Raw genomic sequence first — 25473 nt, forward strand, 5'->3', positions numbered from 1 at the left:
TTTCTTCTTTTATTTCTGAAATATTTTATTCAGCTCACCAGAATGACTGCAACCAAGAAATCCAAACAGTTTAATGATACAAAATGGTTCAAATTAGTGTCTGTCTTGTTTTTCTCTGTAGTTTAAGGGATCAATATTAATGAAGGGAGAAGCTATAAACATCACTAATGAGGATGAAGTGGAATATCCCCCACCAGAGCCGTATGCACTTGAGCTTGCACCAAATGAAGATGACATCCACTATTAAAGGCTGCATTTTAATCCAGCCACAATAATAACACTGAAGTTAGTGCTATTGGTAAATTTTAATAGATGATGTCTTTTTTAATAGATGATGTCTAACAAAAGCGCCCTACTTGAAATTCAGTCCAAAGACTAAATTAAAGTCAAAGCCCTAGTCAGTTAACTGGGCTGTAACATGTGAAGAATTGATTTTCTTATTTTCAGCTGTCAGACCTGCTACAAAGAATGAGTTTTAATTCTGGGGATGTTATTAAACTCCTTGCTTAACTGGCAGAAAAATGGAACCGCTAGCCAGGCGATAGTGGTGCGGCTGTCGGAGTGAATGACACCTGTCAGAGTATGATGAATGACCCTCTCTGCCCCACAATCCCCCGCTCTGTCACTCAGGTGAGGGCCATTAATCTTCATCGAGGGCCTGTCAGGCCGGGCAGCCACGACGACAAAACGTCTTCTCGCATTTGCCGCCGCCACGCACGTAACAATGCGATATTCTTATTGTCACAGCGACGCCAAATTAGCATAATTTATTATGACTTTCCTCCCCCCAACCCTCCTCCCCACCCAAAACACCAAGTAGGGGAGAGATGCGATTAGACAGATGGAGGGTAGGCCCAGCCTGCCAGCCCTGGAGCCCCCCGCAGTGCTTGATGAGGAGTGGAGCATCTCTACAAACCAATCAAAAAGCTGGCAGTTCAATTACAGAGTAATAAAGGGACATTCATCATTCAATTAGGCACCTGTCATGGTTTCACAAAAGGGAAAACTTCTAACCTGAGACTCCAGGGAGAGGATGCTACAACCAGGAGGCAGAGAAATAAATGAAAAAAGGACAAAGTCAATTACTGGCCAAACCAGACAAAAGGAAATATGTTAAAATAAGGGAAAAGTTATCCCTAGGCAAAAATCAGGGAAGTTACATGACCTTACAAAGATTATAAAGGGCCAGCATTAAAAGAGCTGTGCCACGCTACTCTGTGACACGCACACTACCAAATTTCCCCCCTTCCACACTTCAATGAAAGCTGAAAAAGCTGAATGTTATCATGAAGAAAGCTTTAGGGAAATGGGATTGTGGTTTAAAAGCCCCAATATTGCTACTGCAAGAGCATACAACGCATACCATCTTCAGAAGGAACACACCTATTCATCTCAGCTTGTTGCTGTGCATTGTTTGAAATGCTATAAACACCTGGGGTGATTCTTCCTATCATGTTAGAAACATTAGCAATTCTGTTAACCAACAACAAAACAGGGTGAACCCTTTCCAAAAAAAAAAAAAAATCACTAACAACCCATATAAATGCTAAGACTTTGGCATGTAAAACAGCAGAGAAACTAAGCAAGCATGCTTCATTCAAAGTTATTTTGTTCAATTTATGTGTTTCGTAGTTTGCAGAACCCAGATCTTGAAAGTTATCGAAAATTAGAACACGGCACAGATGAGATTGTTTGTCAGACGGAGACTGGAACTAATGTGGATTTATCCTGTTCTGCAGCTGCAAATAACAGGTAAAAAAAATAATAATATTAGATTGCTGAACAGCTGCTTGTGCAATAAACTCTGTTAAGTTGATTACCTGCCTGCTAAGAAGGTTTATAGTAAATTGCAACTCCAACATTAAATTACCAGAGCAGCAAAGGTAGGATTTGGCTAGAAAGATGTAAGACTAATCCAAAAATGTTCTTTAGAGGTGATAAATGAAACCCTGTATAACCAGCTGGAATGGGTAGAAAAGTCTGGAGTGTCTTGATGATTTGAATCCAGCACTCATTTTCAGAAGGGCTGTCCGAGTTCTGGTGCCTGCTTACACAGAGCATCACAGGATCATGAGGAATCCTCCATTTACCACTGTGTGACTGTAGCACTGCTTGCCTACTCATCCCCACGCTCCGTCACAGTAAGCCCAGGAGCATGCCACGCTAACACAGCTATAAGGTTTCCAGGAGACAAGCTAGTTCCTGTGTGGGGTTGCAGTCTGACATGTAGATGTGTCACCTCACTGAGACGTGGGTCAGGCTACAGTTCTGAGTGCTCATGCCACATCAGAGCATAGGATTTACACCTCCAAATCATGCTAATGGTTTTCAAAATCCTGCCTAAATGAGTTTATATACTATAACAATTAGGGAACTCTTTGGGAATATTTTGTCAATTAATGAGGAAAAAATATTGTCAGATAAACTTGCTTGGGTTTAGCATATGACTAACTCCAAGCACCAGCAATTATTTACAGCAGTAGTCAGAGCTGATCTTGCTGGGGAGGGGGAGGGAATCATCATTATGCAGTGTTGTCTTTACAAGACAATCTAAATCTACAATAGGGTGCAAAATAAGGTAAGCAATTGATTTGTGTGCTGAATACTTCCTCCCATGCCTTTTGCATTTGCATCCCAGGACCTAATGAAGTTCTGATACAACATAACAAAGAGGCTAACAATACCTACATACCTCACTCGCAGGGGGTGCTGCAGAGATCAATCTTTTAAGGTTTTTAAACTGGCGTGGAGATGAAGAGTGCTACATAGCACAAATACTAGCTATAGCATTGTGCATTGTCTTCATTAGACTACTTTGAAAAAGTCACCACAGACTATTGTATCAGCTTTCCCATAACACCAGACAGGGGATTTTTTTGTTTTCCCCTTTCAGTATAAATACATTCTAAATACAAGCTTGCAAAACCCAGCAGATGGAAGGAAAAAAAAAAAAAAAGGGGGGGGCCAGAATTACTGAACCACAGAATTTATAACTCCTTCCCTATCCTTCCCCCTAGAAAATATAGTTTATCAATACAGTGGTTGCCTTTGAGATTAGTTGCAGTGTCAAGGTTTTCAACAGAACGAGGCAGGGAATGGTGCGTGCAACTCAAAGGTGTTTGACAGTATCAGTCCTTGAGGTCTTGTGCATACAGTTCCACTGCTGCTGTGCAATGGTTCAAAAAATTGAAAGCCAAGCGTCCAGGGAATAGGTTACAAAATTAGTAATTTGTTGTTCCTGCTTTGATGTCAAATAGAAAACAAACACAAATAATACCCCTTTCAGGAAGTCTAAAAATAACTAAATAAACAAACAGAGCTAAAAATACAACAATTGGTTTCAGATGCAGAGCCGCAATTATCAGGCTCCAAAACATCCAATTTGCCTTCTCTCCTGCACAAGCATACATTATAAACAACCCCAGGAACTCAGAGACTAATGCAGGGATTCTCAGAAGTTTTGTATGAGGGAAAATTGGGGGGGGGGGTGTGGGGTGTGTGTGGAGAGCACTCCTATGTATTCCTAGTAGGTCACTACTATTTGAAGTTCTGTTTTGCCATATAGACTTCTATATAGATAATGTGTCACAATAACTTACTAAACACTACAAATTAATTAAGAAATGCATAGATGATCCTGAGTTTCCAATATGGTAGCCTTTAACAAATCAGGTTATCTGTCGTATCAGTGATCAGGCTGTCGTATCAGTGATCCGGTTTATTAAGTCTTAATAAACCCAGCACATTTATCCAAATGCCTCAAAGAGCACAATTTACCCTTGTTCCTGTGGATACTGTGCAGTTGCCTTGAGAAACACAATTTCCCGGGGAGGAAGTGCTACCAGGGGTACATGTCAGCAAATCCACAAAAGGAAAATGAGGGTAGAGGGAATAAAAAAAGGTAATCACGTTGAGACGAAAAGGGAAGACAGTAAAGTACCAGAATGATAGCAGGATGAATAATTGATGAGCTGGTGGTTTACGAGTGAGTTTCATTAATATTATCCTGCAGGTTCATTAAGCACTGTCCCACGCTCATCTTCGAAGGTTCCTCCCGAGTTTTGATTAGGTGCTGCAAGTCTTTTGCTTAGACATCAGAACTTCAGGCCTTCAGTGGTGACAACCGCTTCCTAAGCCCCAGTCCCTTCAGCCGAGCACCTTTCGGAGCTGTTTTCTATTCCCCTCCCACTAATCAGAAGTCCCTAACCATGACAGCAAGTCTTAGTAAATAATATATCAAGATAAATGATAATTGTTCTGTTTTAAGTGTCTCCTAATGAGCATCATAAATTAAAAATTAATATTGCAAAGACTGTATGAATAGCATCAATGCTATAAACAGAGCAGCAGGGATCAAGAATGCAAATGAAAGTGAAACGCTCCCTTATCCACCTCCCTGTATGAAAAAATTCTGGAGCCAGCAGACTGTTAGGCATTACAAAGCTAATAAATGACTTTAATGAAGTTCTGTAACAGGCAATTTCTTCTTAATCTTCCCTTCACCTTCCAATATTTGGCTCTTCTGGATTGTGAGACTTCTTTTGTTGATTCCCCCCCTCTTAAACCATCTCTCAAGAACTGTTTGTTTCTTCTTAGGTGCAACAGTAATCTCTAATTAAAGCATGCTGCTGCAGCGAAAACTAGGGAATGGGCTGGTTAACAGATTGCTGGTCCTGATGATCATGCAGAAAGGCTAAAGTGAATTGGCAGTAGCCATTCTGTTGTGTGACGTTGCTATTATCATTGTGCCTATTCAGAGACTGCATTCAAATGGTGTCTTTTTCTGGGTGAATGAATAAGGTACACTCAGCTATGCCCTTGTACCTCCAAGTTTCAGCTAGAGAGAAAGAAGGCAGCTGGAATTCTTACCTTTCCTTCTTCCAGAACCTTAGTTTGTTCAGTTTAGATGTAGCAGAATTATTTGCACAAGCAATGTTTGCCTCTTTTTTAATGGCTGGAATAATCTGTAGCTGAATCCCACCTCCTTCGGTTTTGTAAATACTGAAATCGATCCTTTTGAAGCAAATGTCTTTGGATGCTGTATTGGCATCATCATGTCACTAATTATTCCTAGGCAGTAGATAATGTCAGACTTAGAGAAACAAATAACATACAAATTTACTAAGTTATGAATGACAAGGTACAAGTTCATGAAGGAATCTGACACTCAGGCTAGGATTAGAACACTTTGATAATTTACTTCTTTTTTTTTAAGATACCTAGCAAGTCTTCTAGTCCTTGTCAATAATCAACAACCAACCAAGGTACCACAGAAAATAAGACTTGATCGTCCAGCACATCAGACTGGATCACCTAAAATGCCATTTCACCACCCATTCTGTAATTCCAACCCTCTCTACTTTTTTCTTGCTTGCCTTTTCGTCCCCTCATCTGGCAGCTTTGAGGTAAGGAATAGCAACATTCAGCTAGTCTGCTCCTTAAATTATATGAGACATGGGAATAGTGGGTTTAAAGAAAGAGAGCGTAAGTTATACATTATGAAGAAAAGCAATTACTGAGAAGAGGCTACTCGTCCGTCTCCATCATTTTTAAGCCTAAAGCAATGGAAGTGCTAGTCACTGCTCTGTAATTAAGGCTGAAGTCTGCATTTCAAAGAAGTTCAACTTCTTTCCATAACACGCCCTCTCCAAACAGAGCATTTGCTCTTTAGAGCACAGAATGACTTTTGAGAATTTATAAATATTTTATTTCAAGCTCACTTTTATGACAAAATTAGACACCCTGTGCCTTTTTATTGTCCCAGTTGAAATTAGTACTAGAATAACTCAGATTTTAAATACTGCAGCAAAATCTCAGCATAACAAATTATTTTTTCTAGAGCAAAAGGTTCTCTTATCTTCCTAGTGTCAGACAACTCAGACAAGACTGAGACTCCTCTTAAACAAGATGAAAATTATATCAGAGATAACTAAACTACTCCTCAATTGTAAGAAGTTTTTCCTAAGTAAGTGTTATGAGACATTTATGCTCCCCTAGTGTTAGGAGCTCCCTCGGTGGAAGACTTCACTTCTACCATCACTACACCTCAATGGTTCAGAATTGCTTCCTTGGCTTTGTGGCCCTGGAAGTTTAGGCAGAAGCACAGGCAAAGCCGTTAAAAGCACAGAGTCATTAAAAGTTGGAGACTAATGTATCTTTGAAATCCAATTTCATCTCCTTTGGGACAACAAACAGTAAAATGCATTAACCATAATTGTATGATTATCTCAGGGCATCAGTAGATGGAAGAATTAATGTTATTCCAAATTTCAGCAAGCCTGGATTTGTTTTAAATGTGATTTTAATTCTAAGGTACTTGGATTTATAATTTTGGTCTTTAGTTAATTAAAATATTACTGTAACATCCGTAACCTTTAGATTAGTAATACAGTACATCCACAGTGAACTGTATTTTAATGTTGGAAACGTTTTTTGTTTGGAGATTTACATTTGTCTGGGGATCCTCAGCTGGTGATAATCGCTGCAGCTACACTTAATGGATCTATGCCAAATCTATGCCAGCTGAGGATCTAGAAATGTATATTTGCTCTCTTGCCTTTTTTTTTTTAAGTTCATACAAACTATGAGCATTATACCCAAGTGCGATTCCTCTTTTCTACCAACAATGGGTTTTGCACTGCTGCCCTCAAGTTTGATCTGTGCTGAAGACACCTGCTCTCAAGGAAATGAGCTGGGACCACCAACTCATTTCATAAAGGGCCACCGAGCAGCTGTCACATGGTAGCAACTCCCAGGCAGTACTGACCTTTAACAAATCTGAACCACTGACCTAGGGGTGAAAGGCTCTATATCCAATTACCAATCCCCTGAGTGAGCCACTACTAAGTTTTGCCTTGAAAACATACATAAATATGCACAAAAGAATAAACAAGAATGAAGTAACACACAAGTTGCATCATTGTTAATACTTTGCTATACACCTAATCTTGGAAATCAAATATATCATTGTCACTGGCAGACTATCTGGACTCTGTGCCTATGAAAAAAGGCCTATTAAGAGGGACAGACTGAAGCAATATTCTCCCTTCTTTCCTCTGACATCACCAATAGAAAACAAGAATATCCACACAAGATTGCCATAAGAAAAGAAAAGAGAATGGTCGATTTCACATCCGTGTTGTCCTGTCGTCCCCCCCCTTCATCTATGTAAATAACATTTTCCCTGCAAATGGCTAAATAGTAAGCATAAAAATATCCTTATTCTGTGAAGTAAGCCATTTCCTCTGCCTGCAAGTTCAAGAAAAAAAGGCCACTTCATGATTGAGAGCCTGATAAAATGAGCTGTAATGCTACCCTGTTAGAGCTCAGGGAAGAACACACTTTTCTCTGCTTTGGTTCCATTTCACTCACATTATTCCTGACAACGTCAGTAAGCAGCAGCAGAAGAGCACAATCTTCCTTTATTTTTAGCAATACTGAAGCTGCAAGAGAATTCTTCTTTTCTTCTCTCCCAAATATAAAAAGAAAAGACATCTAACTTAAGCAGCAATAACACAAAAAGCTGCCTTAATGATTTAATCTTGATAATTTACTGCAATTACTACATAATTATATCAATGCATCTTTATAACTGTGATAATACAAGCTTTAACTAAGGTACCTTTTAACAAAGGTAAGGAAAAGAGTTATTAGAAATGAGTCACTGAAAGTTCACTTCCTCTTTCAGGTTCCACATCGTGCCACGCTCAGCCCTCTGGGTCTAGGTAGATGTGGACTGCGAGCTCCAGGCTGAGTGGCAGCTTGCCATCCATCTGCCCACCTTGCCAGCGTCTTCCTCTGTCCCACCCAAGAGAACAGGAGCTTGGTAGAAAATATGCTGACAGGATAGCAAATGAACAAAAAGGCTGTGCAAGTCCTAATTTTGAGCAGCAACTTACAGAAATTTTTTTTTTAAAAAACCCACAAAACACAGTCTTTTGTTATGATTTCCAACAATTTCTACCACAGCGGCTGTCCCTGCTTGTAACAATGAACAGATGACAGCTGAGTCACTTTGCTGAATGGAATACTTTTTGTGCACTTGGCCCAGGTTTTGCAGAGCTGTCGCACTACAGTCCATTAATGCTCTCACCTTCACAGGCAGGGAGAGCCTTAAAGGCAGCAGAGCCAGTACACAGAGGAAGGAGAGCCCTGGAGGTTAGCACAAGGTTGGGATCTCGGTTCCAATCCCAAGTCTGCCACTGCCTTGCTGCAAGGCTGCAGACAAGCCTCTGCTCAGCTTCCCCCTTATTAAGGAAGGATAAGGGCGTGAGTGTCCTTTGCAAGCTATATTTTGGATTCTATGTCCATAAAAGCTGAACAATGCTATTACTTAAAGAAAGAGGCACTCTGTATGCACTGGAGAACCTCCCTGTCCTTAGGGAGTGGGACCACTTCAGTAGCAGAAGTGGAAGGGACAGAAAAACTTTCGTGACTTTTCCGTTGCACCCCAATGTACTTTGCCTACTGCTACTCTGGAAATGAATGTAACACGCAGCCAGAGAAATGGAGCAATAATGCTCTGAAGTCTCAAGGGAAGGATTTTTTTCTTACCAACCCTTGTGGATTAACCTGGAGTCTAACATGGCTCTTCAGGCTCCATGCTGCGATCAGCATTTGCACCTCAGAGGGAGCTGACCATGACGTGGTGAGTTAGCTTTTCAAGAACCATCACGTAATCTCCCTCCTGCACTTGGACAGCTGTCAGGAGGGAGCTTGCAATGAAACTCAATGCAATGGTGCACCAAACAGCCCAACACTCTCTATACTGCCGTATCAAAAACAAACCTAAAATCACAGTCACATGTTTACTCCCCTCAGGTGAAAGCAAGACAGAGGGCATTCAATAACAGATGCACTATGGACTCTTGCTAGGAAATGAAGTTGCTCCAGAAACATTGTTTATTGGTAATCTATCACATTCAGACTCATTTGCACTTCAAAATGTTATATGTATCACTGACATGCATCACTGTTTAAGGATCAGTAGCAGACTCTCCTTTAACATTTGTATACCTTAACTTGGAATTTACATTTGCAAAGTTAACTTTTGCATTAAAATTGTTTAAGACAGTCACTGAAAGAGAACATGATGTTTGTAGACCTGAAACTAGATTTTCCTCTTTTGCCATTTTTAAAGTTTTGATAATAGCTGATAGTCTCCTTGGTACCTCATTCCTCCCAGAGGGGTGGCAAATTTTCTGGAAAGAAATTTATCTTCCTTGGTATCAATTGTCAAGACCCAAGCATCCTACCCTTCCTCTCCAGTCTGTAAAGACAGTGGTTTGGATTTAACCCAGCTAAAGAAAGATGGGATGTCATGTAAGCAACACTTACCAACTACACAATGAGAACAGATACTAGAAAACTAGTCTTGACGAGACTCCTAACTTGTAAGCAGCTAAAGCTTCATGTGTAGTATTTGCATCTGTTTCTACACTGTATTACTTCATGCCAGCAGCCACAAAGTGAGTCACAGATTCACCAAAATACAGTATTCACCAAAAAAATCAATGCAAGTTGGATCAGTCCCTTAAAAGCCAGAGGGTTTGATTTATTTTTAAGGAAATACATTGGTGAGAATCACGGGGCAGGGGGGATCTTTCAGCTTGCCTACTCTATAAATCAAACAGATTTTCCCCCAAATAAATATATAAGTGAATGACCATTTTAGGACATACGTGAATCAGTCCAGAAGGAATCATTTTTAAGAAAGTTGTTAGTGAACGGAAACAGGTGGCTATAATTTGAGTTAAACTGCAACCTTAACTGTAGTGTTTGCTATCATGAACACTATAACAACAGATGTACAGTTGCACCTTGGGATGAATTCATTATGGCCTGAGAAACATAATCATGCCATTCAGACCATATTTTGTCCATATGCTCATGTGGTTTACACCCCTGGTTTATTGGCATTGTGCTTGGTTATATAGCAGGAGACTCCCAGGATCATAATTTGCACTTACTGTTACCGTTCAGGAGAATCCCTTTGTAGGATTTCCCGTTAAGGCAAAGATTCCCTTTCAGAGCAGGGAAGGAAGGCCTAGGTCACAGCCTTTGTGGACACTGCGGAAACTTAACATCACTTGGGATGCTTTTCATATAAAAGGCATTGCATACCTCAAAGAAATAGAAAAAAAATTAACCTGAAGAGTACAGGGGGCTACTGTTCAGGACATTTTACAGTTATAAAAATGTAGATTATATTGCTATCTTATCCTGTAATTTATGGGATGAATATTGTAATTCATTGAATGTCACGACTTATCTTTTATTCATATAGTTACTATTCCATTACTAGAGAGGGAGGTTTGTCAAAGGTTAATTATTTTAAATTGCTCAGGCAAATTTATTTTGATTTGTACAATTTTTTTTGAATAATCAAAGGGCTATATATTCATACTGCATTACGAGGATTCATTTAAAAAAAATAATAATACTCCTTGATGATACAGTCAGATTAAACAAACGCTTTCATAAGGACCAAAAATGGATTCTTTCAACCCTAAATGTAAAGAAGCTAAAAAAAATTGGCAATGGTTCTTTCTCCCCCTTCAGTTTTACTGTAAAAAAATTCCCCAGCAGTCTTAGACTGCTGAATTATACTTCCCTCCAGCAATCTATTTACAACTAAAGAGCATCTTGCCACAATCTCAAGACCTGTGTCCCTGGGGCAAGGAGTATTCATTTTAATTGCTTCCAAAGCACCTATCACAACAGGCTCTTGATTTGTGCTTCACCCATGATAAAAAAAAATAAGTACTACCATAGTACTGAAGTACTTATCGCTCAGAAGTCACCCACTGCTCTGTACCTCTTGGTTCCCAGAGATGCTCAGTTGTTATCAATTCAGGCAGCCATTTGCCATTCAGCTTCAAGCACCTAACATAAGGGCACAGGTTCTGGAAGCCATCAGCAGATCCACCCAAAAATGACGTGCTCTGAACACACAGAGCCAAATTCCAACACTGTGTAGCAAGAATACCTCCTTCTCCGCTGACCCACAAGAGGAGCCCTGATGGTAGCTGGAAAAATGCTTCCAGTAGAAGGCTGTGACATTGACTAACAAAATGAGGAAGGATGCCAACTCCCAGTAAAGTCTTTTAAACACAAAACTTATCTTTTCTCCTTCTGAAAAAAAAAATCAGTTAGCCTATTTCTGTGTCTATTTCCCTGTAAGCAAAGTGAGGATAATGATACTTTACCCTGTAGGAGCGCTGGAAGTTTAAATCCATGCACAATCAAGTGCTGTGAAAGCCTTAAATGGAACGTGCAAAGCAAGTGCTGAGCACTGTACTAAAAAAAAAAATAATTACTATTCTTATTACTGAACTTCTGATGAGCCTGCTGGAGCTGTAATGGCAGGAGGATGGTCCTCGAGGTTCAAGGGATCTTCATCTGGACCCTTTTCTGCACTTTATGTTGGTTTCTAACTGTAGTAACTGCTGCTGTTGAGACAGAAATGCTTCTTGGGAGAGTAGAGTGCCACAGCAAGGGAGGCACAGCTGCTATGTCAGCACAGCTGTGGATTGGAAGGCATGCTACACAGCAGGCCACGAGCAAAGTATGAGGTACAGCGTGGATCAGACTCTTCTGGAGGACTTCATTTTCAGAAGCTCTTATGACCAGGAGGCTACAGCAAACAGTCAGTACACCTAAGGGCAGATTCAGACCCTGTGCTGCAGGGTAGTGCTGGATGAGATGGCAACAGAGTACTGCAACACCCCTGGCTAGGCTCCATCTAGCCCAGCCACGCAGTGCAGGGTGCAACACCAGCTAATTCAACCTCCTTCCATACCATGCTGTAGGCAACAGGGCATGGAGGGGTGTGATTTGAGGCAACAGGGAAGGAAACAGGTCCTACCACCCACCTTGCCTTTAACACAGCTGCACTATGCTCCTGGAGATCTGTAGCTCCCCCATCTGTGAGGCTCCCCATGGGGGAAGCACACAAGTTGTGGGTCTCAGCCACACAGTACCATCAGGACTTCAAAGCCAGCTTTTGCTGGCTCCCTCCCAACTCACCGCCACCTCCCCCACTACAGGCATGGCTGCATTTGCATTCTGCCTGTCCTCAGACAATATTGTGCCTTATGGGCCCTCTGCCAGCATCTGCTATGGCTTCAGCCCAGAGAAGACAACAGCCTAAAAATCTACCTCGAGTTACCTTGAAGTCTGGTAGCTGGAAAATAAAGCAACATCCTATTGTTCTACGCTCCCCCAACACTTCATGTTTTCATAAAGCTCTTGGACAATATTGGGAGGGGCGGGGGGGAGAAAAAAAACTCAGGGGAAACAGCTGATTAGATTCTGGCAAGGCGGACCAAACATCTGCTTCAAACAAAAGACATCTGCATATTTCACATTTATTTTTCATAATTTACAGAAGCAACCTGCCAAAATTTAGCAAGGGAGAATAAACTAGCACATAATTAGCTAAAGTTTGCTTGCTTTAGAAGTTATTAGCATGAAGCCCAGTAGCTCACCTGGGAGGACATCAAGGAATGTAGATAACTACAGTTTGATTTTGCAAATTCAATTTTCGATCTGGTGTGCCAGGCCAAAAAACAACGTTGCCATGCCAATTAACGTAAGCCAGCAAATGTCCTGATGTCCCCTGATGTCATACACTGTAGAGCTGTCTCAAAGGCATTGATAACACTGTTTATTAAATAAGGATCGATTAGACAGACATTTTTTCTCCAGTTTATGTGGTACAGCAGGCTGCAGGTTGGAGAGTAGAACAATACTTTTATTTTTTTTAAATCAGGAGGTACACTATATGCTGTGTGTACAGATGGTACAATGAGTGCTGGGGAAGTGGGCATGTGAATTTTTCAAGGCAGCCAAACAGCCTTCGTTAAAAATGCAGAAAAAAGATCCAGGAATGTATATGCCCTCAGCGAGCTACACTTTCTCAATTGAATTTTGTCATCTACTGGGTCATTAGAACATTTGATAGCTAATATGCTTCCAATTTTAACAGAGTTAAGGGGAATAGCATGATATCCTGAGGTTCTGAAATTCAGCTTTGAAATCAATAGGTGTTTCACTTACTAACTCAGTATTTGGCCTGTAAGGGCAATAAACAGAAACAGGCAGAACTTCAGGATGGGAAATCCTGCCTCTGCTGCAAATGGGAGTGGAAAAACTCCTGTTAACTCTGACACAGCCAGGGTTATACCCTGAAGTTGACCCAGGAGTTGAAGGAATAGGAAAGGGCTTTCTTAAAAACCCCCGAATTAAACCCAGGTTCATAAAAGCATCTGCAAATCTTCTGGATGAACCAAGGTGGAGGTTTGCCCTTCTTTCTCCGAGGAAGGATTTATTGTTTCAGACAGAAACCATGGGAAACTCACTCACTTGGACTGAATTCTGCTCCACATTTCAGATTTATTTGAACCTGAATCCCAGAACAAAACTCAGGGGGTGAAAACTTAACTGCCAAAAAAATTGTCAACCCCAAAGGAACACGAATTGCCAAATACAGCACAGCTCTGAAAGACATTTCAAGCCCCTTAATCTGGCTTGCACCTCTCCATAGTAAGATGAATCCAAGACTGAATCTGAACACCATGAACTTTGTGGGAGCAGGGAAGAATGTATGAGAGTGTGAAATAACACCACCTAGATCTGGGAGGGTTTACTTCTAAGGTTTTGCATCTAAATGCTGAAGAATTTGGGTAAGAGCCGTCACAGGAAGACTGGAGTAGAAGCCTCTTTTCATGCCAGATTGAAACATTCTCACATCAACAGGGATTCAGAGCTCTGAATCATGCCCATCGCTATCTTAAGACACTTTCTTTTTCCCCATGCAGACTTGTTGCAATTGCATCATAGAATCAAACCCACCTAATTTCACTATATAAATTACAATCTCTAACATAACAATCTCTAATATTAAGTCATTCAGATGCAGCATTTGAACTGATACTAAAGCTGACTACTGTATAATTATAACAGCCATCTTATATGCTGAGCTTCCCTCTCCCTTGCTACCAACACATTTCAATATCATAATTTCCTTTACAAGAAAGAAAAACTAAGGCATCTAGTAAGAACATGAACTTCCCAGACACAAGCCTCCCTCTTGGCAGACGCAGGGACAGGACAGAGATCCCACTGCAGTGCTAGCAGCAATTGTGACCCTTTTTTATTCTTTTGCAGTTTAAAAAAATAAAATTAAGAATGGTACAGTGGAACTAAGTGACTAGCCTGTGTTGACCTACACTTAGTGCAGGATGCTTCTCATTAGAGATATGTAAAGTAAATATTCACTCATTTCGAACATGCACTTAGTTTCTGTTTGAAGAAATTCCTAATCTTGTTTGTCTGAGTGAATCAAGACCACTGTTGTCGTTCTGGGTTTATTAAAATAGGAGTCTTACAAAACTGAACTGCTTCTTGCTGAGCTACTCTTTTTAATTGAACATTTTGAAACAAAATTAATTTCAAACAGTCAGAAGCACTTCCCTAAGGATATCAAACTGGTACTGAAAATCTTGGGACTTTTCATTTTGAGAACACTGGAATATTGATCTGTGAGCCAATGTGTAACCAAGCTTGCATTTACATATTTTAGATCTCCCAAAAGTTTCACATTAAAAGTTTTAACCAGATGTAGCCATTCTGAACAAGCCCCATCTAACTTGAAATGGTGACCACTGTACTGGTGCTACTGAACTTTGCTAGAAAGGATCTCTTCCTTCAAACTTGGATTTATCTACTTACTGTATTTAAAGTGTTCTTCAGCCACTGAGTTTACCTGCATTTAACCATTTCCAATTTAGTCAACACAGAGTTGACCAATTTCCACTGCCTTGCTTGAAACAGACACAAGATGAGCTCCTGTTGCTTGTTCAAACTGGACAGGCTATTCTACATTCCTGTCTGTGGGCCCACACTTGGGGAAGCACTGAAGCACTTGCTTAACACACAGGTGGGGCTTTTTTCCTCTGTAGAACCAGGATTTAGTTACACTGCCAAAATCACCATTTTACACAAAGCATGAAGATGTTTATGGTATGGTCACTAGAAAATGAACTGAGAACAACTACCTCTCTTCTACAGACTCCTTATTTCTCAGAAAGCACCTTTTCCCAGACCCTACCACTGAGGCTGCCTTGCTGCCAACTCCTTACAGCCACTGCATCTGTCAGGATTATAACCTGCAGAAACACCGACAGGTAGAAATAACATTTTTTTCCACTGCTCTGGACATAGTACAAGATGAGCAGCAACAGATGAGGACAGTAGTAAGCAGACTATATTAAGCAGTAGTAAACATTCCTGATCATAGGACAGATCTGCTGCAGTGTTAATTGTGCCCTACAGCATCTTGAAAAAGTGAAATTGTGTGCCTATGCAGGTCCTTTTCTTAACATTACGTTTGATCTCACTCACACATGTAATTTCATTCTACTGCTTTGTCATTATTCAACTTGTTCATTCCTTTTAATTACACATAGAGCAATTTATCATATATATTTTGTTATAAAGATTTAATTAAACATATATTAATACAGTTTAATGATCTTGCCAGTGACCAAAATTCTCCTGTGGATTAAACAGAAAAGGAGGCATTGAACATAAATTTGTACAGTAAATAAACAAAACACAGACAGCCTTGTAAAGCAGGAAGAAAAACAAGGCCCACATGGCCAATCTATTTCAAGAATGTTACAAATGGGAAGCATTTACTATTTTAAAAACATTAATCATATACTCACTCCATTTATTTACTTATCTGTGTTCTTCATGTAAATCTTTCTTGAAAGTGCATAAACTCTTTAGAATTATAAACAAAAAGTGAAGTCACATTTGGTATTTCACCTGTTTACACTGTAATTACTCAACTTTGCTGGAAGCTGATGAATTAGAAGTTTTTCATTTCTATCCACACCTTTTAGCTGGAAGGAATCCATTTCATATTTCAGTATAAAAAGTATGAGAGTTACCACTAGATGAGGTAAGCTGCAAACCTGCCTATACGTATGCTCTGACCTCATCGGTATTTGCCATAGGTTTCCTCACACTCACAAAACAAAAGACAATTGGCAGTACACAAGAGTAGATACTCTAGCTATATGCTAGGTATCAAGATACTTGACAGGCTAATAAATTCACATTCTAATATGCCCTATGAAAAGCTTTTGACCACATAAACTCTCAACCTTGTGTCACCCTTCCATGTTTTATTTGTCTTGGAAGATTATGGATATGTACAAGGTCAGAGAAGAGCTACCATTCCTCAGCACAATGTAAGTAGGAACTAAGTAGGTTCTGCAATGCCTTGGCTATATGCCTTCTATTTTCCTTCTTCTGGAAGCTGACTTTAGCTTACTTTTTCATTTGAGATACATTGCACAGCCCAGCAGCCTGTTGCTTTTCTTAGTTTCATGAAGAAATGGTTCAATAATTTTTTTTTCCACCTTCACAAGACTGGAGAGGCCCTGACACAAGCAGAGACCCTTTGATGGTAGCCAGAAAATACCTCTTGCAGCCTCAGCCCCCTCACCCCAATTCTCCCAGGGCTGTACATGGACTAGGACTGGCCATGCTCAAGCCACCAGCCTTTCTGCTCCTCCATCCCAGAAAAGCATGGTCCAGAAAGAAGCTCCGTTGTATTTTCCTTGGCACATGTGATGAGATGAGCATTCTCAGCTGTGAGAGGCAACAGTTACCAGCCATGTATGCATTTATTCTCCATTCAAAAGCAGAGAAGCCACTAATAAAAAATTTGTTTCCCCACTGTCAGGGAAAACACTTTTATGAGCAATTAATGTTTGCTGCACTTACACAGACTTAAAAAGAAAGCCCCACACAAGACCAACATTGTTTATTTTGTCCCTCCCTGGAATTCTGATCAAAGCAAAGACCAGTTTTCAACTCATGCAAGAAGAAAATGAAGCAATACATAGCTGCAGCATGCTCAGAGTGCCCTTTCTGGTTCTCATCAGTGCCACAATGCCAGGTGAACAGCAGTGGTCATGCTACAAGCCCTTCTCACTTGCAGGCAGCAACAAAAGGGCACAGACAAGGGCAGAAGTTAAGTTTGCTGATGACTGAATAACTTTCTAGAGATAATCTATGAAGGTAGGTGTGGCTGAGCCAAACACACTGAAAAGCTGCATGTTATGCATCCTTGAGGTCTTGTATCCTGGGCAATTTGGGACTTCACGGATTAAGCAGAGGACCTGGTTTTATACACCAACAGGTACCAAGCTTGGCAGCTAAGTATATAATGACACTCTGAATTGCCACACACATGAACCTCTCCCAAACTCCTTTGGCTACACAGAGCCCAGCAATGTACTTACATACATTCAAATGCCTACCGTAAGGCCCGCAAAGATCCCCTGCAGCATCTCATCATCTTGCACAGTAGTACTTATTTTCTTTGCTTCTCCATTGGATCTGCAGTGCCATTGCCAGGCTAAGGACATGTTGAACATACAAAAAATGGCAAACATACCTTTCTGGAGCTAGGATTGGTCATCTTGGAGCAGGGTCCTAGTCTGTCTTGCCAGGAGCAACAATTGGAAAACTCAAGAAGTAAAGCCAGGAAGACGGTAGTTTTCAAACTTCCCTCTTCCAGCAAGGGCATTTAAGACCTAGAAGAGAGAAAAAAATTCTATGATAACAAGATCCATGCTGATCATTTCTTGTGCTACACTAAGGACTATCCTTTGCACTTTCCCTCTGAAAGCATTGGGCTAAATTGCCAAGATTATTGAAAAGGGCAGCCAGCTCTGGTTTGCAACATAGCAGCTGTCTAATGCCTCTCAACACCACTCCAGCTGAAGCTGGAAGGTCAACTCCAGTTTAAAGAGAGGATGCAGGTACTGTGCTATGTTCTTTGGGAAATACAGTGACCAAGGCGCAGATCCTTCAAAATCCTAACTCCTCCTGACTAGAGGATATAAGCGTTAAATGCACCTACATCTCACTCTATAAAAACAGCACCTCCAGGAGCAAAAGGCCTTCTCATGTGCCGATCTGGTTCTGGTAAGGGTGTCATCTGTTCATAAATATTCCTTGGAGATTTGCTATGCAACCACTGATCTGAACCAAATCTGTTTGGACTACAGAATTTTCATCACAATCTCACAAGCTGGTGTTGCAATATACACAGAGCTGAAACAAAGAAGATTTATTATTCTACTGAAAGATCTCTTTTGGCCAAACTTGAATAAAAGCATCACATATTGATACTTCTGTAAGATCATAAACTCAAATGAACACCATCTGAAGAAGAGGACAATGGTAATGCCAGATGACAAACTGATATAGTCATCATATTCATCAACACCAACAGCAGCGGGTCACTTCCCCCCCCTTTGCTGAATTAGCCATGAAGGATTGTTTTAACGATAACAAGAATGTGTTAAAAGCATGCGTCTCAGTGGCAGCTCAGAACAGGAAACTCAGAAGCCCACATCTGAGGATGAGATGGGGGGGGGGGGGGAAGACTTGCTAGGAAGGACTAAAAAGAGGTGAAAAAACCCAAAATAACTGTGTGGTAAGGAAAAAAAAGTAGATTAAAGACTAAAAAGCAGGAACAAGTTTGACACTGAAAACATACTGCATTATTCAGCCTCGTGGAAGAGTGTGTGAACAGAAGTGATGACAAAAGCTACAAAATTCAATATGATCACTTGAAGGGTGGGAGTTTTTGCAAGCAAACACACTACTTTACAGCAAAGGAGAGTCTCAAAACATTTGAAATAAACATTGAAATTTTACACATTGAATTACAAGCTTGTTTATAGGCTTCACGTGGTCTTGTTTCTTTGTAATCCTGAGAAGTCAGACAGCTGCATTGTACACATGGCATTTTCAAGTGACAGTGGCATTTTCAAAGGATAAATCTGTTCAACAATTTGGTACTTGGGTCTCTGTTTTGAGACAAAAACATCCATATTGATCTCAGTTGGAGGAAAAAAAATCATACCTAAGGCTTTAAGGACAAAGCCATTAAAATAAGGAATGCCTTTTTACTTCTGTTTTTAAATTACCACAGGTTGACCGATTTATCTTTATCAATTATTGTAAGCAGCTGCTTATATAATGTAAATTCAGGACATATACAAGAAAAAGGCTGTTTGTTCATTTTTTCCAAGCATCCAAACAAGGTACAGTCAAAAATAAAAGAACAGGTGAAATAACTTCAATTAATTAAAAAGCTGAAACTTTCATGCTTGGAGGTTTTAGTTTCTTTTTTAAAATCATCATCAGTTTGACTTCTCCTGGTTTCAAGCAACTTCCCAAGTAAAAGTACCACATCAGCCACACTAAAGCCCCTCTTGCTCTCAGTCATCCATCACCCCAGGAAGCATGCATATCTCAGGGGGCAAAGGGAGCAGGGTTACAAAGCAGCAGAAGAGGTCAAACACCCTCCTGCACTTTGGTTTTCCCTCCTGTGTTTCCTCCACAGCTGCTCCTACCACAAACTTACAGTAAAGCGGGGAGCAAAAGTACATCCTCTGTGGAAGAGTAATGCAGCTTGCTCTTGCAAAAGCCACTCTAAAAGTCAACTCTGAAGCACCCACATGCATTTGCACTCCCTTTCCCTATACCCCCCCAAAATTAAGAAACTTGGGGCCTGATCCAAAGCCCACTGGAAGGCCTCATCAACTGCAACAGGCTCCAGACCAACTTGAAAAAAAACAAAATGCTTTTATTCAGCCTGAGAAGCATGTTGATGTTTTCCTACATTTTTTTCAAGCCTCATTAAAGCCACAGATGTGGGGAAAAACTGTTACTAAAGCAGTAATAAAAAAATGAAAGACTACCTCACCTATGGGCCTGGGAGGGGTGTTTTTGTTTGCTTTTTTAACCTAAATATTTGTTTTGGAAGCACTAGAAATACAGAGAAAGACAGGAAAAGAAGGATTACCTCATTACTGTCATGATCTCACTTTTTATCAGAGCCACTTAGTCTTCTGCAAGGCCTGGGGGCACTCAGGAGAAGACTGAAATACTTTAGTGAAGAATAAGTAGGTAAAAAAAGCAAACTACAAATGAATTATCTGTAGCTTGTACCACTCTTCCAAAGTTCATTTCACATTTGGGCCTTCAAACGAGGCTGCCCTTCATCTGCAAACAGAAACCACTGTATGAGGTCCAAACAGAAGTCTGTCAAACCCGCCTTTGAGAGATTTTGTTTTGCTCCACGGCAGTTCTTTCAACCTTAAGTCGCTGACCTCTCCCCCTGTAAAAATACTTTCTTGCAGCCTGTAGTGACCCCTCAGTTTTTACCTGAATCTGGCCCAGCTCTGAAATACCCAGTGTGTTGTTGGAACGCTCTCAGAGAACTTGTGGCAGCAAGGGGTACATTCTTCCAAAAACCACAGAGGGGATTTCTCAGGGAAAGCCCAATTGCCAAAAGGGCCATGGATGCTTTGGAAGTCGGTCAAGCTGAATATCTCTACACCTCACTTTCTTTGTAGTTTACTTACCACCTATTGTCTGCTGAGACAGCCCTCTCCTTCTGACCCACACCCATTTTCTTGTCATCTCCAGTGAGCAAACCTCCTCCGTCCTCTTAACTAAGATGATCTTGTGCATTACACTAGAGGAGCATTACTCTTGGTTAGGAACAACAGCCAGACACTCTGCTGTGTAGCAGGTAAGGATTTCAGAAATAAGTGTTCAGAAATTCAAAAAATGTCGACGTTATTTCCCTTGCAGGTGATGGAAATAAAGTGCTTTCTGTGTCCTGGTTTAATTTCATGTCAGTCACACAAATCTCTCAATAACAGAAGCCAAAACAATTTTTCTAAGAGCACTAATCAGAAGTCCATCAAGGTTCATACAAAGACTGACTTTAGTAAGCTTTGGACCAGGGCACAGATAAATGCAGAACTTGCAACAAATGCAGACAAACTTTAGTGTAGGCCAGACCTATTAAGAGAAACTTGTAAACCCCAGTATTTTGCAGTATTTCTTCCTTAGACTCTTTCAGGACTACACACTTCTCTTAGGGAAGATGATCTTCATACAGTACTGTATTGTGGAGTCTGAGTTTCACCAAGTGGTTCCACAATCACCTGAAACGCTCCTCTACACCACAGGGAAAAGGAAATGAAGGCTCAGTCTTTCACAGAGCAAGCTGCCAGAAGAGTGAGCAGAAAAAGGTATTCACAGAAATAAGGTTTGACTAAAACTATTACAACTTCCACCATTCTCTGTCCTCCTCTACGTGATCCTCCAGGTCCCTTAGACTAAGTTACACCAACATAACCTTTCAATTAAGTGGGGTAGAGCAAATATATAATAAAATGAAAAGATGCAGGTTTTCAGTTTTGATAATTTCTGGAAGACTTAAACTTACCTGGGCACAAGAGTCACTTTTACAATTACTCCTTCAAAGCCTCACGCTTGTGTTCTGCCTTAGAAGATGTTTAAGCACATTTGCACTATTAGCCTGAGCACTCAAGACCGATCAGGGAAGAAAGGTTTTAAGACAATCATATACTCTAACTTGACATTTTATTTCTTCACCAATATTAACCTGATGCCCTAAGTCCATTTCATTTTTCTTATACAGTGACTAGGCAGACAGTAGAGCTGTTTACAGATAGATTTGTGAGGTCTTTTTGTGCAACACATCTCCAATCACACAGACTGGAACAGTATCACAATGTAGTGTTTGGGGGAAGTGTATTGTAATGCTCCAGGGCCAGATTTACATAGTTATTTTGGCACCTAGATACTTTTGCAGAGACGGCCCAAAGTGGTTAATAATGGAGAAAAACTCATTCTCAGCATTCATCCTGAAGCAGCAAGACAGAATTTGACAGCTCGTAACAGAATGAACTTCTATAGTCTAACAAGAAGGTTTTTACATTATTTTGATCTCTAAACAGATTGATAGAAAACAGATAATTTTATTCAAAATATCATTTTTCTACTTCTGATTTTTAATACAGTCTCATACCCCTGAATACATACCTGCATGTGAACGCACCAGAAACTCAATCATGTAAGACATACTTAAATGTCTCTTTACTTATATTGGATGAGGGAACATGTAACTTCATGATCATTTTTAATCCCACTGACACCAGTAAGGTTTTGCTATTTGTTTCAGTGGGAGGGGGAACTCTCCCCTTCAGCAGAGGTCTCTGATCACAGCTTTTCCCCTCTCCCCTTCCTACCGCACCCTGAAGGAAATATTCATCTACTAGCATGTTGTAAACACACCTTTGCATTTCTAACAAAAATGTAAATAATTCAAGGCAATAGCAGAATCTTGTGTGTTCTGGCAAAATCACTGATTTTCATCAGGGAGACAATTTTGGCTCAAGTCTAGAATACAGTCTATTCTTTGGCACTAGGGATTTGCAACATCGTTGTGAAAAAGCAACCCTGGGATACCTGCCTAGAATGGCCCAAGAAACATTTACCTTTACCAATAAAAACTGAGGCCCACTTAACTATTTCCCCTAAAGGGCAGGTATTCATCTAATCACATCTGGAATCCTTTCTAACTTGGTTCCTGCAGCTAATGCTACTCTGTCATGATCTGATGGTTTAATCCTAGTTATTAAACTGCTTATTCTAGTTAATAATAAAAAAATGTGGACAAATGCCTGCCTGTCAGTGCACCAACCTCAGAGCAAACACTGAAGTGGGCCCCCTGCTTTCTCTAAGCAAACAGGGAACACCGTTTGGAACTCAGAATTTCAAAGAAAAGCTGCCAGATCTAATGAAAATATTGGCAAGTTTACCAGGGTGGGGTTTTTTTAATCCCTAGACAACAAAAAAACCAAACAAAAACACAACAGCAAACCCCTTTGCAAATCTACTTTTCCCTACTACACACAAAGTTCCTTTTCTCTGGTCTCAGCAGACAAAACTATAACACATATATAATGCATACATAATGTCTGAGCCAGCTGTGATATACTGTCACTCAAAGTGTTTTTAACAAAAATCAATTTGTTAACAGATGCATGAAGTTCTTCATGATTTTACAGGAAAAAACCCCCCACAATTCCAAGTCTTCATTTCCCAATGTTTCATTAAAACCAAATATTTTTAGATCCAAACGATAAAACTTTGCCAGCAGCCTCTGCTGACTAGTAAGCCATTTTCTGTTGAAAACACAATATTGATGTGAAAATTGCCAACTAGCTTTTTTAAAAAAATATATTTATATAGCTATAAATAAAACAGACATACCAGATAGACAACACACCACATGTGAAAACAAACTGAACTCAGTATAGCAAGAGGTTTCCATTTCCATCAGTGCAAACTTGAACCTTGTCCACACATTCCACAGCATGGGACTGAATGGATATGTCAAAATCCAACTGCACAGCCCAGAAGTAATCCATAGCACAATTCATTCCCTGCCGAGCCATATGCATGTGTGCTAGTTTGGTCACACAAGAAAATAACCTCTAAAATCACTGACTTCAAATAAAGTCTGAAATGTTAATTGCAGAATTCAGACTTTCACTTTCTGGCCCAATGCAGAATTCTTATTTCAGACTTCAAGGCTGAGGCCATCACTTCATTACTCACAGTCCAGTTGCAAATGCAGCTCTCCTCGCAGTTTGTTCCTCCAATTCCTCCATCACAAACAGAAAAGACTAAGGCACTTCTTCAGAGGAAGAGAACTTCCACTACTGCTTGGAGTCTCCACTCCAGACACTTTGACAATAGCTCAGGTCTCAACTCCCTCATCACTTTAGGCTCAAGATGTAGACGTTACCAAGTCAAAGCACTGCTGTGAAAAAAATAGGCAGGTTTCTATCCAACATAAGGTATTTTCTTCTCAACAAAAATTGCTAACTTTCCACCTGTTCCACTATTAATTATTGTTAATGGAGGGAGATGACAGATAAGAACAACAGCTCTATTCTTTCTGCTGCAGAGGTTTCATTTCTAAATTTTAGACAAGAAGTACATCTTAGAGCTCACTTTACTGAGGGGCTTTGGTTTTATTAACTCTAAAGAAGTACTACTGGATTTTAACTGACAATAACTACTGTCAAGATGATTGTAAGAAGTTATCTATTGATAGACAAGACTTTCCCTTCCTCTCAGGCAAACAGCACATCTAATTGCACCTCCCACACTGAAAGACATCTCAGAGGCCAGGAGTCTCCTCCTAGAAAAGAACCATTACACATTTTTGGCCATTTCCCTCAGTAACTCAAGTGCATTCCTGCAAGAGGGATGCATCCTCGTTCCTATCTCAGCAGCATTGCTGGCTAATCCTTTTGGCCTCTAGTCAGTCAGCATAGTTAGAGGCCTCTGCGGCATCAGGAGTGCAACACCATATGTCAGTGCCGCTGCTGTTAAAAGGACTGAGGAAAGTCACAGCAGTAACAGGATTTGACAATTTTGACCCTCAGTTAAAGGATAGAAGAAGGATACGAAGGATCACAGTCAAAGCTGAGTGTTCCCACCCTACAGGGTGACCCTCTTTCTTGCCATAATTTCTGGTCCCCACTTTCATCCCAGCCAGAGGGCTCAGGTTGCCTTGGCTCCATTTGTTTTGCTGGGGTAGTTTCCTGCCATTTTAGTGCAAGCACCCAAGCTGAAGCAAGAGAAACAGCAGGAACACATGGCCAGGAAGTATCAGCAGGCTATTAGATCAGCTCATCCATCTTGTGGTACCTCATCTGTAACTGCCTAAATTAGAAATACAGTCTCCTTAGTCCCATACATAATCAAGAGAGAAAGACTCAGAGTGTGATTCAAAATGCCTAGGATTAGTCCTTTCACAGGAGGTTTCAGAGTTGAAGCTTCAGCCTCCCCCAGAAGAAGCCTGCAGAGATTAACCTCTAAATTTAGGAGCGTAGATCAAGACAGAATGATTAGTCCCCAAAGAAAACAATTTTTGAGCTGAATCATCCACTGCTACCGAGATTTACCTAAAGCAGGCAAAATGAAATCAATGCCTAAAAAAAAAAAACACATCAAGGAACCTCAGGGCAGGAATGACAAAGGCATCCATAAGCTTCACACAGGGTAGTGACATCGTGGCAGCCATCTGGCAGGAGAGGACTCGAGTCCCTCAGACCTGCTAATACCTATTTCCACCAGCATTTACTCACAGAGGCAGCCACTGATCATTTGGCTCCTGGGGTTTCATGGATTGCCTCACCTCCAGTGGGGCCAGGAAGCAAGAATTTGAATTCAAAGCGCATTTTCAGGTAACACATGAGAACACCTGCTGTTAGAATAATGCACAAAAGGGAAAGGGAAAGGTATGGATTAGTCAGACACACCCAGACACAGCTGCCAGGCCTCTGCATTTCAGCTAGATTAGTTCTCCTTTTTTTGTTGCCGTTAACAATGAACATGAAGAATGAGTCATTTGACCACCTCTGAAGGATGTGGTACTGGATCTGAGGAATTCCACGCATTGATCAAGAAGGTGGATATTAATGCCTTTTTTTTTTCCTGTGCTCATCTCAGCAATGTGTGTGCAGGTCACAACAGAATGGC

At 40.6% G+C, this 25473-nt stretch overlaps 1 long non-coding RNA gene across 1 annotated transcript in view; it reads right to left on the minus strand.

The window, feature by feature from the left end:
- Positions 1-17615, minus strand: part of LOC140648852 (uncharacterized) — a 170110-nt gene extending 152495 nt beyond the window's left edge. Inside the window, exon 1 of the long non-coding RNA XR_012041356.1 lies at positions 17477-17615. This is a non-coding gene — a long non-coding RNA (uncharacterized lncRNA). The remainder of the gene's footprint in view (positions 1-17476) is intronic.
- Between the last annotated feature and the right edge of the window lie 7858 nt (positions 17616-25473).

This window comes from Ciconia boyciana, chromosome 3, assembly GCF_034638445.1.
Source record: "Ciconia boyciana chromosome 3, ASM3463844v1, whole genome shotgun sequence".
Taxonomy (NCBI): Eukaryota; Metazoa; Chordata; class Aves; order Ciconiiformes; family Ciconiidae; genus Ciconia; species Ciconia boyciana.